An 11,410-nucleotide genomic window follows, 5' to 3' on the forward strand; every position below is an offset into this window, starting at 1 on the left:
GCTATATGGATCTCATTGTATGTTCAAGTTTTTCCGTCATCTATTTAACCAGCCCTTAACTAACAGACATTCAGGTTATTATCAATCTTATGCCATTACAAATAATTTTGTCATAAAGAACCTTGTGCGGGCGCCTGGGTGGCTCAAATCGTTAAGCATCTGCCTTCGGCTCAGGTCATGATCCCAGGGTGCTGGGATCGAGTCCCACATCGGGGTCCCTGCTAGGTGGGGAGCCTGCTTCTCCCTCTGCCTCTCTCTCTCTCTCTCTCTGACTCTCATGAATAAATAAATAAAACATTAAAAAAAAAAAAGAACCTTGTGCATATGTCCCTTTACACATTATCTATAGGATAGATTTCTAGAAGTGGAATTGGTGGGTGCAAAGGTGAGTGCATTTGTAATTTGCGTAGATATTCCCATAATGCTCCCCCACAGAGGTTTTACCAAATTTCATTCCACCCGCAGTATCTGAGAGTACTCTGTAAAGTAATGTGTGTCAAACTTGTTGACCTTTGCCAATTTGACTGGTAAATAATATGAGAACGGTTTTATTTAGGGATATATCTTTTTGCTGCTTTTTACCTCAATTTGGTCCTTTCTTATTTTGCTGTTGATCATTACTTGGAACCAAATGAGGAATTTTTTAAAATAACAAACATAGGAAAGTACCTAGTTATTTTGTTCCTCCTCCTCGATAATTGTTAAATCAGTGGTTCTCAACTTGGCAGTACCGATAAGTCTCCTGGGGTGTCTTTTAAAAATGCCAGGGTTGAAACTATTGTGTGAGATACCCCAATGGTGGATACCTGACAATTATGCATTTGGTAAAACCCTAGAACTGTTCAACATAAAGAGTGAACCCTGATGTAAACTGTGGACTTTAGTTACTAATAACGTACCAATATTCATCAGTTCATCAATGTTCATCAGTTGTAATTAATACACCACACCAATGCAAGATATGAATAGTAGGGGAACCGTGGGGACAGGGGAGGGAGTATATGGCAGCTCTTTGTACTTTCTGCTCAATTTTTCTGTAAACACAAAACTGCTCTAAAAAATATAAAGTCTATTAATTAAAAACAAACAGAACAACAAAACAACCCCAAGGCCTACTGCCCTTGGAGATTCTGGTAATTGGTCTGGAATGGAGCCAGGCTTAGATGTTCTTTAAAAGGATTCTAGGTGTTGCAACTGTATACCCATGGTTGAGCCACTACCTTAAATGGTAACTGAAGTCCCAGTAAGCTTTACCCAGACCAGTTAAATCACCCAGATCAATTAATTCAGATTTTCTGAAAGTGGGACTGGGGACTCCTCAATTTACAAAAAAAATTCCCTAGATGATTGTAATGCACAGCCAGTCCTAGTTTAAAAGCAGATGGATAATGAGTTCAACTCTGGTCTGAACCCAGAAGACCTATGAGTGAGGCACCCAGGAATTTCCTCTTTGCAAATACATCTGGTCAAGGCAAGCAATGGAAGGTAACCGCAATTGGTTCTGGTAGTTCTCAAAGGGTGGTCCTTGAACCAGCATTATTGGCATTACCTGGGAATTTGTTAGAAATGCAGATTCTTTTTTTTTCTTAAAGATTTTATTTATTTATTTGACAGAGAGAGACAGCGAAGAGAGGGAACACAAGCAGGAGGAGTGGGAGAGGGAGAAGCAGGCCCTCCACCGAGCAGAGAGCCCAATACTGGTCGATCCCAGGACGCTGGGATCACGACCCGAGGTCCTGGGATCATGACCGGAGCCGAAAGCAGGCAGGCAGACACTTAACAACTGAGCCACCCAGGCGTCCCAGAAATGCGAATTCTTGAGCTCCATCCCAGACCTACTGATCCTAAACTGAAAAGGGAAGGACACAGGAGGAGGGCCCAGCTGTCCCTGTTTTTTTTTTTTAAGATTGATTTATTTATTTGACAGAGAGACACAGTGAGAGAGCGAACACAAGCAGGGGGAGTGGGAGAGGGAGAAGCAGGCTTCCCGCCAAGCATGGAGCCCGATGTGGGGTTCCATCCCAGGACCGTGGGATCATGACCTGAGCCGAAGGCAGACGCTTAACGACTGAGCCATCCAGGCACACCCCAGCTGTTCCTGTTTTGACAAGCCCTCCAGGTGATTTTGATGCACACCCACATTTGAGAACCACTACTCTTCCTGGTACCTGGATTTTGGCCTTGAGTACCTGGATTTGGGCCTTGCCCCTTGAGAAATGATAAACTGTAGCATTATGCTTATAGATGACTTATTTTGCCAGAGCCCCCATATTAGCTGTAATATATTATTATTCCTAATGGAGTTCAAAGTTGTAATTAAAAACCAAAGTTATTTAAATGTGTAATATACCAAATTTTATTTTATTCACACCAGAGACTTTAATTATGCTACCAAGATAGACTTTTTTCTTTTGTTCTTTCCTCCCTCCCTTCCTTCATTCCTTCCTTCCTTTCTCTTTTGCCTGTGACTGGATAAAGTTTTTTTCCACCTCTATAGATATTTTTCCAAAATGCTATTTATTAAGAAAGTTGTAATTCTACCTAGGCCTACTCAAATAGCACTGTACAAACAAACACAGTACTACCTATCAGTGTGACTGGAGATCTTCAGTGTGCAAAAGAATCCCTAATAAAGAAATAGCTTAGAAGGTGAGGCTGATGTAAGACTGACAGAGTCATTCATAATCCCCAGTGCAAGAATTTTGAGTGGTTCTTTGCCTCACTTATTGACTTTATAATACATGCATTGGCAAAGAATCTCATTTACAACTTTACAACCTTAGGTATATGAGAATTCTCCAGTTCTTTGTTCTTTTGGATAGTGGCTTTTTTTTTTTTTTTAATAAATCATGTCATCTGCAAATAGTGACAGTTTTATTTCTTCCTTTCCAATTTGGATGCCTTTTATTTCTTCTCTTACCTAATTGCTCTGGCTGGGACTTCTAATACTATGTTGAATAAAAGTGGCGATAGTGGGCATCTTGTCTTGAGGAAAAGCTTTCAGTTTTTCAAGTATGATGTTAGCTGTGGGCTTGTCATATATGACTTTAATATGTTGAAGAACGTTCCCTCTATACCCACTTTGTTGAGAGTTTTTATCGTAAATGGATGTTGAATTTTATCAAATGCTTTTTCTATATCCATTAAGAGGATCATATGATTTTTAATACCTCATTTTGTTAATGTGGTGTATCATACTGACTAACTTGCAGATGTTGAGCCAGCCTGACATCCCTGGAATAAATCCCACTCAATCATGGTGTATGATTTTTTTTAAAGATTTATTTATTTATTTATTTATTTATTTGAGGAGGGAGGAGCAGAGGGAGAGAATCTTCAAGCAGACTCCTGCTGAGTGCACAGCCCAATGCGGGGCTTGATCCCATGACCCATGAAATCACAACCTAACCCAAAATCAAGAGCCAGATGCTCAACCAAGGCACTCAGCGTATGATCCTTTTAATGTATTACTGAATTCAATTTGTTAATATTTTGTTGAGGATTTTTAAATCTATGTTCATCAGGGATATTGGCTTGTAATTTTCTTTTCCTGTGGCATCCTTGTCTGGTTTTGGTAATGCAGGCTTCATAAAATGAGTTTGGAAGAGTTCCCTCCTGTTCTATATTTTGGAAGAGTTTGAGAAGGATTCGTATTCATTCTTCTTTGAATGTTTGGTAGAATTCACCAGTGGAGCCATCTGGTCTGGGGCTTTTGTTTGGGGGAGGTTTTGGATTACTGATTCAATTTCCTTACTAGTATTCAGATTTTCCATTTATTCATGATTCAGTCTTGGTAGGCTGTATGTTTCTAGGAGTTTATCCATTTCTTCTAGGTTGTCTAATTGTTGGAGTGTAATTGTTCACAGTTATTGCTTATGACCCTTTGTATTTCTGTGATATCAGTTGTAATAGCTCCTCTTTCATAGAAAACCCTAAAGACTCCATCAAAAAACTGTTTGAACTAATAAACAAATTTGGTAACGTTGCAGGATACAAAATCAATACACAAAAATCTGTTGCATTTTTATGCACTAATAGTGAACCATCAGAAAGAGAAGTTAAGAAAACAACCCCATTTACAACTGCAACAAAAAAGAATAAAAGACCTAGGAATAAATATAACCAAGGAGGTAAAAAACCTGTATACTGAAAACTACAAGACATTAAGGAAAGAAACTGAAGATGACAAAAATTAATGGAAAGATATTCTGGGCTCATGGATTGCAAGAATTTACTACCCAAAGCGATCTACAGATTTAGTGACATCCCCATCAAAATTCTAATGGCATTTTTCACAGAAATAGAACAACAATCCTAAAGTTTGTGTGGAGCCACAGAAGACCCTGAATAGCCGAAACAATCTTGAGAAGGAACAAAAAAGCTGGATGCCTCACATTCCCTGACTTCAAACTGTATTACAAAACTATAGTTATTAAAAGAGTATGGTATCGGCATAAAAAAGACACAGGGGTCAATGATCGGAATAGATAGGCTAGAAATAAACCCATCATATATGACCAATTAATTTATGATAAAGAAGGCAAGAATATACAATGGGAAAGGGGTAGTCTCTTCAGTAAATGGTGCTGGGAAAACTGGACAGCCACAGGCCAAAAAATGAAACTAGACCACAATCTTATACCATACACAAAAATTAACTCAAAATGTATTAAAAACATGAATGTAAGACCTGAAACCATAAAACTTATAAGCTCCTTGACATAGGTCTTGGTGATGATTTTTTTAATCTGAGATCAGAAGTAAAAGCAACATAAGCAAAAATAAACAAGTGAGACTACATCAAACTAAAAAGCTCCTGCACAGCAAAGGAAATCAACAAAATAAAAAGGAAACCTACTGAATGGGAGAGAATATTTGTAAATCATGTATCTGATAAAGGGTTAATGTCCAAAATATATAATTATACAACTCAACAGCAAAAAAAGATCTGATTTAAAAATGGGCAGAAGATCTGAATAGTCATTTTTCCAAAGAAGGTAGATGGCCAATAGGTACATAAAAAGATGCTCAACCTCACTAGTGATCAGGAAAATGCTAATCAAACCACAGTGAGATATCAGCTCACCCCTGTTAGATTGGCTATTATCAAAAAAGCAAGAAATAACAAGTATTGGTGAGGATGTAGAGAAAAGGGAGCCCTCATGCACTGTTGGTGAGAATGCAAACTGTTGCAGCCACTGTGGAAAACAGTATGGAGGTTCCTCAAAAAATTAAAAATAGAACTACCACGTGATCCAGCAATTCCATTTCTGGGTATTTATGTGAAGAAAACAAAACACTAATTTGAAAAGATACATGCACCCCCATGTTCATTGCAGCATTATTTACAATAGACAGGATATGGAAACAACCTAAGTGTCCATTGACAGATGAATGGATAAGGAAAATGTATACACACACACACACACACACAGAGGAATATTATTCAGCCACAAAAAATGGTATTTTGTCATGCATGACAATGTGGATGGACCTCAAAGCCATTATACTAAGTGAACTTAGTCAGACAGAGAAAGCCATACTATATGCTCTCTCTTATATGCAGAATCTAAAAAATAAAAAACCCCACAACCAAGCTCACAGAGTGTGGTTGCCAAAGGTGGGGGTTAGGTCGTGGGAGAAATGGGTGAAGGGGATCAAAGGTCTAAAAAATTTAAAAATTAAGAAAATATATAAATTTACCTACTCAGCATTTCTACTTCTAGGTAGTTATCCAGCAGATAAACTTCCATATGGGTGAAGTGGCAAAAAAACAAAACAAAACAAAAAAAACCCTAGAAACAAAAAACACATCTCAAGGTTTGCTTCCGGGTAAGCAACCTAAGGCATACATTTTTTCTGCACGCCCCAAGTTATGATATGACTTAACACTTTCAACCTTACCACATCTGTTTCTTGGCTGCCACTGAAAGTATCTGGGTCTGTGGCCCCCTTTCTAGGCATTCTGCTTTGCTTACGGGAAGCCCTGTGCCAGGTCTGTGGGAGGAGTATGTGGGGGAGGGAAATTTTGAGCAAGATCCCACAGGTGGACTCCTACCTCCTTCCTCTTCATTGTAGCCACACTCACTCCAAACTCCAATTGTGCTTCTCTGTGTTGGATTCTAGGCAGGTGTAATGGCTGCAGGAGTCCAAGTCTGGTTTTCCAAAGTGAGTCATAGCAGGGCCTGACCTTAAAAAAATAAAGATAAAAATAAAATAAAATAAAATAAAATAAAAAATAAATAAAATGAGACTTCGGCTCTGTACCATGATGAATGTCTCAGTCAGCATAGGGCCCTTCAAAGTGCAGTAGGCTCCCATGGGGTCCAACCCATTGTGGACACATGAACCTCTCACTGTCAAGGTCTTTGGTGGTGCCATGAATTCTGTTTACATACTGTTTCCCTGCCTATTATGGGGGCAGGAGAAGGTTTGGCAGGGCTGGGACTCCCAGTGTCACCTCACCTGAGATCTCAGCACCTTCTTGGTACAGCCTTGGAGGCTTGCATGTTCCCGGGGACTGGCTCCCTGTCTTCCTCCTTACTCTCAAAGGTGTGGGACTCACTCCTCTGTCTCTGGAATCCTTCCCCTAATCCCTAACCCAGCTCCTCTCAGTTAATGTGTATACTCATTGCCTAAAGAACTTGTTGAAAGAGTGTCCTGGGCCTTACCCACAGAGATTCTGATTCCAGAGGCGGGGTGGGGCCCATGAATTCATATTTCTAACTACCTCACAGGCTCCTCAGAGGATTACCCTTTCTGTAACACTGGCTAGGATGCCTTCAAAGGGTGGAAGTGCCTGAGAACAGCTTCTCTTGTCCGCTAGGCAAAACCTCCCGAGGCAAAGAAACATCAAGCTCTGCACCTGCTTGAATTGGGTAGGGGTGTGGGGTGATGTGGGCATAGAGAGGAGAATAAACAAATTAGTATTTCAAAATAAATATTACCAACTAGAAATCATGAAATTAGGGTCTGCTACTAAAACATCACTTTTCTGATTTATATGTGACTACATGCATACTGAGATTCTGTTGAGACTGAAAAGAAAAAGTTTCAAAAGAAGCTTAAAATCCTTTTTCCTAGAAAAAGGACCTTCATGATGGCAGGGACTGTGGCTGTGTATATCCAGATAAGCACAGTGATGAATAATGAAAGAAAGAAAGAAAAAGAAAAAGAAAGAAAGGAAGGAAGGAAGAAAGAAAGAAAGAAAGAAAGAAAGAAAGAAAGAAAGAAAGAAAGAAAGAGAAAGAAAGAAAGAAAGAATTATAACTTGGTAAAAATAAATAACACACATATTCACCTTTATGCAACCCAAGTTTATCTAAAGAAGGACCAGAATGGATATCGTGTAATTGCTAATAGGGTTGTTTTTGGTGTTTGTACTACTCTGGGTAAGTAAGTATGTTCTGAATTTAGTTTTATTTCTCTATGGATTAAAAAAAATCTTTTCTCTATTTTATTTTTTATTATTTGTTTTTTTTTTTTTAGAGAGCGAGAGAGTGTGCATGTGAGAGGTAGGGGGAGGGGCAGAGGGAGAGGGAAAGCAGGCTCCACGCCCAGCACAGAGCACAGATGCGGGCTCAGTCGCACAACCCTGAGATCGTGACCTGAGCCAAAATCAAGAGTTGGGCACTTAACCAACTGAGCCACCCAGGTGCTCCTCTTTTCTCTATTTTAGACACTTTCTTTAATGCACTTGAATGATTTTATTTATAATACAATTAATATTATAAGCTTAAATAAAATCAGGGTTGCTAGGTCTACACAATCTTCCTAATTCTGCTTGGGGTGTGTAAGTGCATGTTGGATGAGTATAGGCCAGAGGGCACCTGGAGGTACAAAGAACAGATCTGTGCTAGTTTCCCTGGTGAGTGTGTCAAAGGTACTGTTCATTTGACCTCCCAGATGGATCACAGAGTCCCCGGAAGTACCTGCCCCAGGGTGAACTTCTACTGGACTCCACTCAAACCAGAAAACCCAGGGTAGCTCCTAAGAAGAAATCTCCCTAGGCTCATCTTAGTCTAAATCTAGGCCATGGTGGCTTCAGAATATGGGTCTAATATGGGTCAGGGGTGCTAGAGGCGTCTCTTAACTTTTCAGTCACTAAGAGAACACATAAATATAGCACCAAAGCACAGAAGGGGGTAATTTAGTAATGTTGGTCATTAGGCTGTAAACTGGAACATTATCAAACTTCCTTTCCAGGAGTTGAATCAGACTATAATTAGACCCAGGCCTGGACACTCCTTTACACAATAGCCTATTTCTTTGTTTGTTTGGTTTTTGTTTTTGTTTTTTTTAAAGATTTTATTTATTTATTTGAGAGAGAGAGAATGAGAGACAGAGAGCATGAGAGAGAGGAGGGTCAGAGGGAGAAGCAGACCCACTGCCGAGCAGGGAGCCCGATGCGGGACTCGATCCCGGGACTCCAGGATCATGACCTGAGCCGAAGGCAGTTGCTTAACCAACTGAGCCACCCAGGCGCCCTGGTTTTTGTTTTTTAACCTATTAGCTACCTCTTTGGTCTTTTGAACATTGCCAGCATTAAGAAATGATGGAAAAACCCGACTCCATTCTCCCAAAGTTCTCCATAATGAGTTTTCAGAAAGAAAATTTCTGCAGGCCTTCCCGGGGTTCCTGCTTATTTGTGATGCTAATTCCAGCATCCTCCCTCTGGACAGGTCAAGTTATCTGTAATACAGCAGATCATCACTGTCGGAGGAAAGTACAGTATGAGCTACATATATGTAAACTTAAATTATAGCCACATTAAAAAGGTAAAAAGAAACAGGTGAAATTAATTTTAATAATGTTTGCCTCAGTTGAATATACTCAAAATATTTCAATATATACTCAGTATAAAAATAATTGAGATTAGGGGTGCCTGGGTGGCTCAGTCGTTAAGCGTCTGCCTTCGGCTCAGGTCATGATCCCAGGGTCCTGGGATCGAGCCCCGCATCGGGCTCCCTGCTCAGTGGGAAGCCTGCTTCTCCCTCTCCCACTCTCCCTGATTGTGTTCCCTCTCTCGCTGTGTCTCTCTCTGTCAAATAAATAAATCTTTAAAAAAAAATAATTGAGATTGGTTTTTTTTTGTATTAAGTCTTTGGAATATAGTGTGTTTTACACTTCCAATACATCCTAATTAGGACTAGCCACGTTTCAAGTGCTCAATAGCCAAATGTGGCTAACACTATTTTATTGGACAGTGCAGGACCAGGTGAATAAGGTAGATTCCCTGAGACATTGCTGTGTGTCTAGCAAGAACAGATTACTTGTTAATGGACTCAAAATACAACTGTGTCTTGATGTCACATACAGGGTCTTAAAATATCTTTCAAACAATTTACTCAATCAAGCTTCTTTCTCAAGTACCAAAGATCTTAGTTTCCAGGATTTTTATGTGCCTAGTATCTCCTGTTTTCAAAAATATGATTCTCTAACAAATTTTCCTAAATAGATCAAGGGAAACTTTGTCTTACTGCCATTTGCAAATTTAACTCCAGTATATGAAATAACTAATTCACCAGATGATGAAAATTATGAGGTTGGATATTTACAAAAACACTTGAATAAAACCTTTCTTTATCCTTGTGAAATAAGCAGGCCATGACTCCCTACAAACTCTATTAATACATAGATTTGTAAATGGTTGCTAAAAGCCCGTAAACATGGGGTGGGTAAGGCTGCAAGCAAGGTGCTGGCTGTGATTTTTAAGTTCTTAAGTGCATCCCTGGGACTGGGTCACCCCAGTGATTATAGCTTGTGTTAGCAGAGCCTGTTAGACCACGTTATAGTTCACCATGGCAAGGAAGTCTTCCATTTCCCCGTTTGTGGATTTCACTGTTCTTTTGGAAACAAACGATACATTTATTCATTTATACCCATAAAATGAGCTACTCTTCTGAGTACATCTATGAGAAAAGGCAAGGTTCTTCATTAATACTATTTAGATAATCAGTTAAGAGAGGAATCTAACAACAAAATAAAGAAATAAAAGAAGGCATGTGACACTCTCATCTGCCAATAGGCAAAATGCGCTCTCTCCTTCCTGAATTTTTGGTTAGTCTTTGGAAATACCTGTTTATAGTAAGGCAAATAAATAGAACTCCATTTTGTAGATAACTGTTATATATTTCTTTAGGGGATTTTTTCTGTTTATCTAGGTCCTTTTTATTGCTGTAAGGTTAGTAGTAATGTCCCAGCTTTCATTCCTGATTTAGTAATTTGAGCTCTTTTTTGTCAGTCTAACTAAAGGTCTATCCCTATCAGTTTTACATTTTGTTTGTATTTTCAAGGAGCCAGCTTTTGGTTGCATTGATTTTCTCTATTTTTTTTCCTGTTATCTATTTTATTCATTTCTGCTGTAAGCTTTTTTTTTTTTTTTTTTTTTTTTTAAAGATTTTATTTATTTATTTGAGACAGAGAGAATGAGAGAGAGAGAGAGCACATGAGAGGGGGGAGGGTCAGAGGGAGGAGCAGGCTCTCCGCCGAGCAGGGAGCCTGATGCGGGACTCGATCCAGGGACTCCAGGATCATGACCTGAGCCGAAGGCAGTCGCTTAACCAACTGAGCCACCCAGGCGCCCTCTGCTGTAAGCTTTATTAAATTTTTTCTTCTGCTTGCTTTAGGTGACATTTACTTGTCTTTTTCTAGTTTCTTAAGGTGAAAGTTTAGGTTATTGATTTAAGACCTTTCTTCACTAAAAGCATTTATAGCTATACATTTCTCTTTAAGCACTGCTTTAGCTCCATCCCATAAATTGTGGTATATTGTTTTTCATTTTCATTCATCTCAAAATATTTTTGAATTTTTCCCTGTTTTTTATTCTTTGACTCATAGGTTATTTATGAGTGAGTTATCTAATTTCTACATATTTGTGTATTTCCCACATTTCTGTTGCATTTTTTAATTTAATTCCATTGTGCCTGGAGAACATACTTTATACTATTTTAATTATTTTACATTTCCTGGGAATTGTTTTGTGGGCCAGGATATGGTCTGTTTTGGGGAATGTTACATGTGCACTTGACAGGAATATACATTCCGCTCTTGTTGAGCATAGTCTTCTATAGATGTCTCTTAGCTGACTTACAGTGTTATTCAAATCTTCATTTCCTTGTTAATCTTTTGTCTAGTTTTTCCATTCATTATTTGAAGTAGGGTAATGAAGCCTATAATTATTATGGTTGAACTGTTTGTTTCTCCCATTAGCTCTGTCAGATTTTGCTAAGTGTATTTTAGGGCTCTATTGTGAGGTGCATGTATGTTTATAATTGTTATGCCTTCTTTTTTTTTTTTTTTTTAATTTAAATTTTTTTATTGTTATGTTAATCCCCATACATTACATCATTAGTTTTAGATATAGTGTTCCATGATTCATTGTTTGTGCATAACACCCAGTGCTCCATGC

The sequence above is a fragment of the Phoca vitulina genome, unplaced genomic scaffold (assembly GCF_004348235.1).
Source record: "Phoca vitulina isolate PV1807 unplaced genomic scaffold, GSC_HSeal_1.0 scaffold22, whole genome shotgun sequence".
NCBI lineage: Eukaryota > Metazoa > Chordata > Mammalia > Carnivora > Phocidae > Phoca > Phoca vitulina.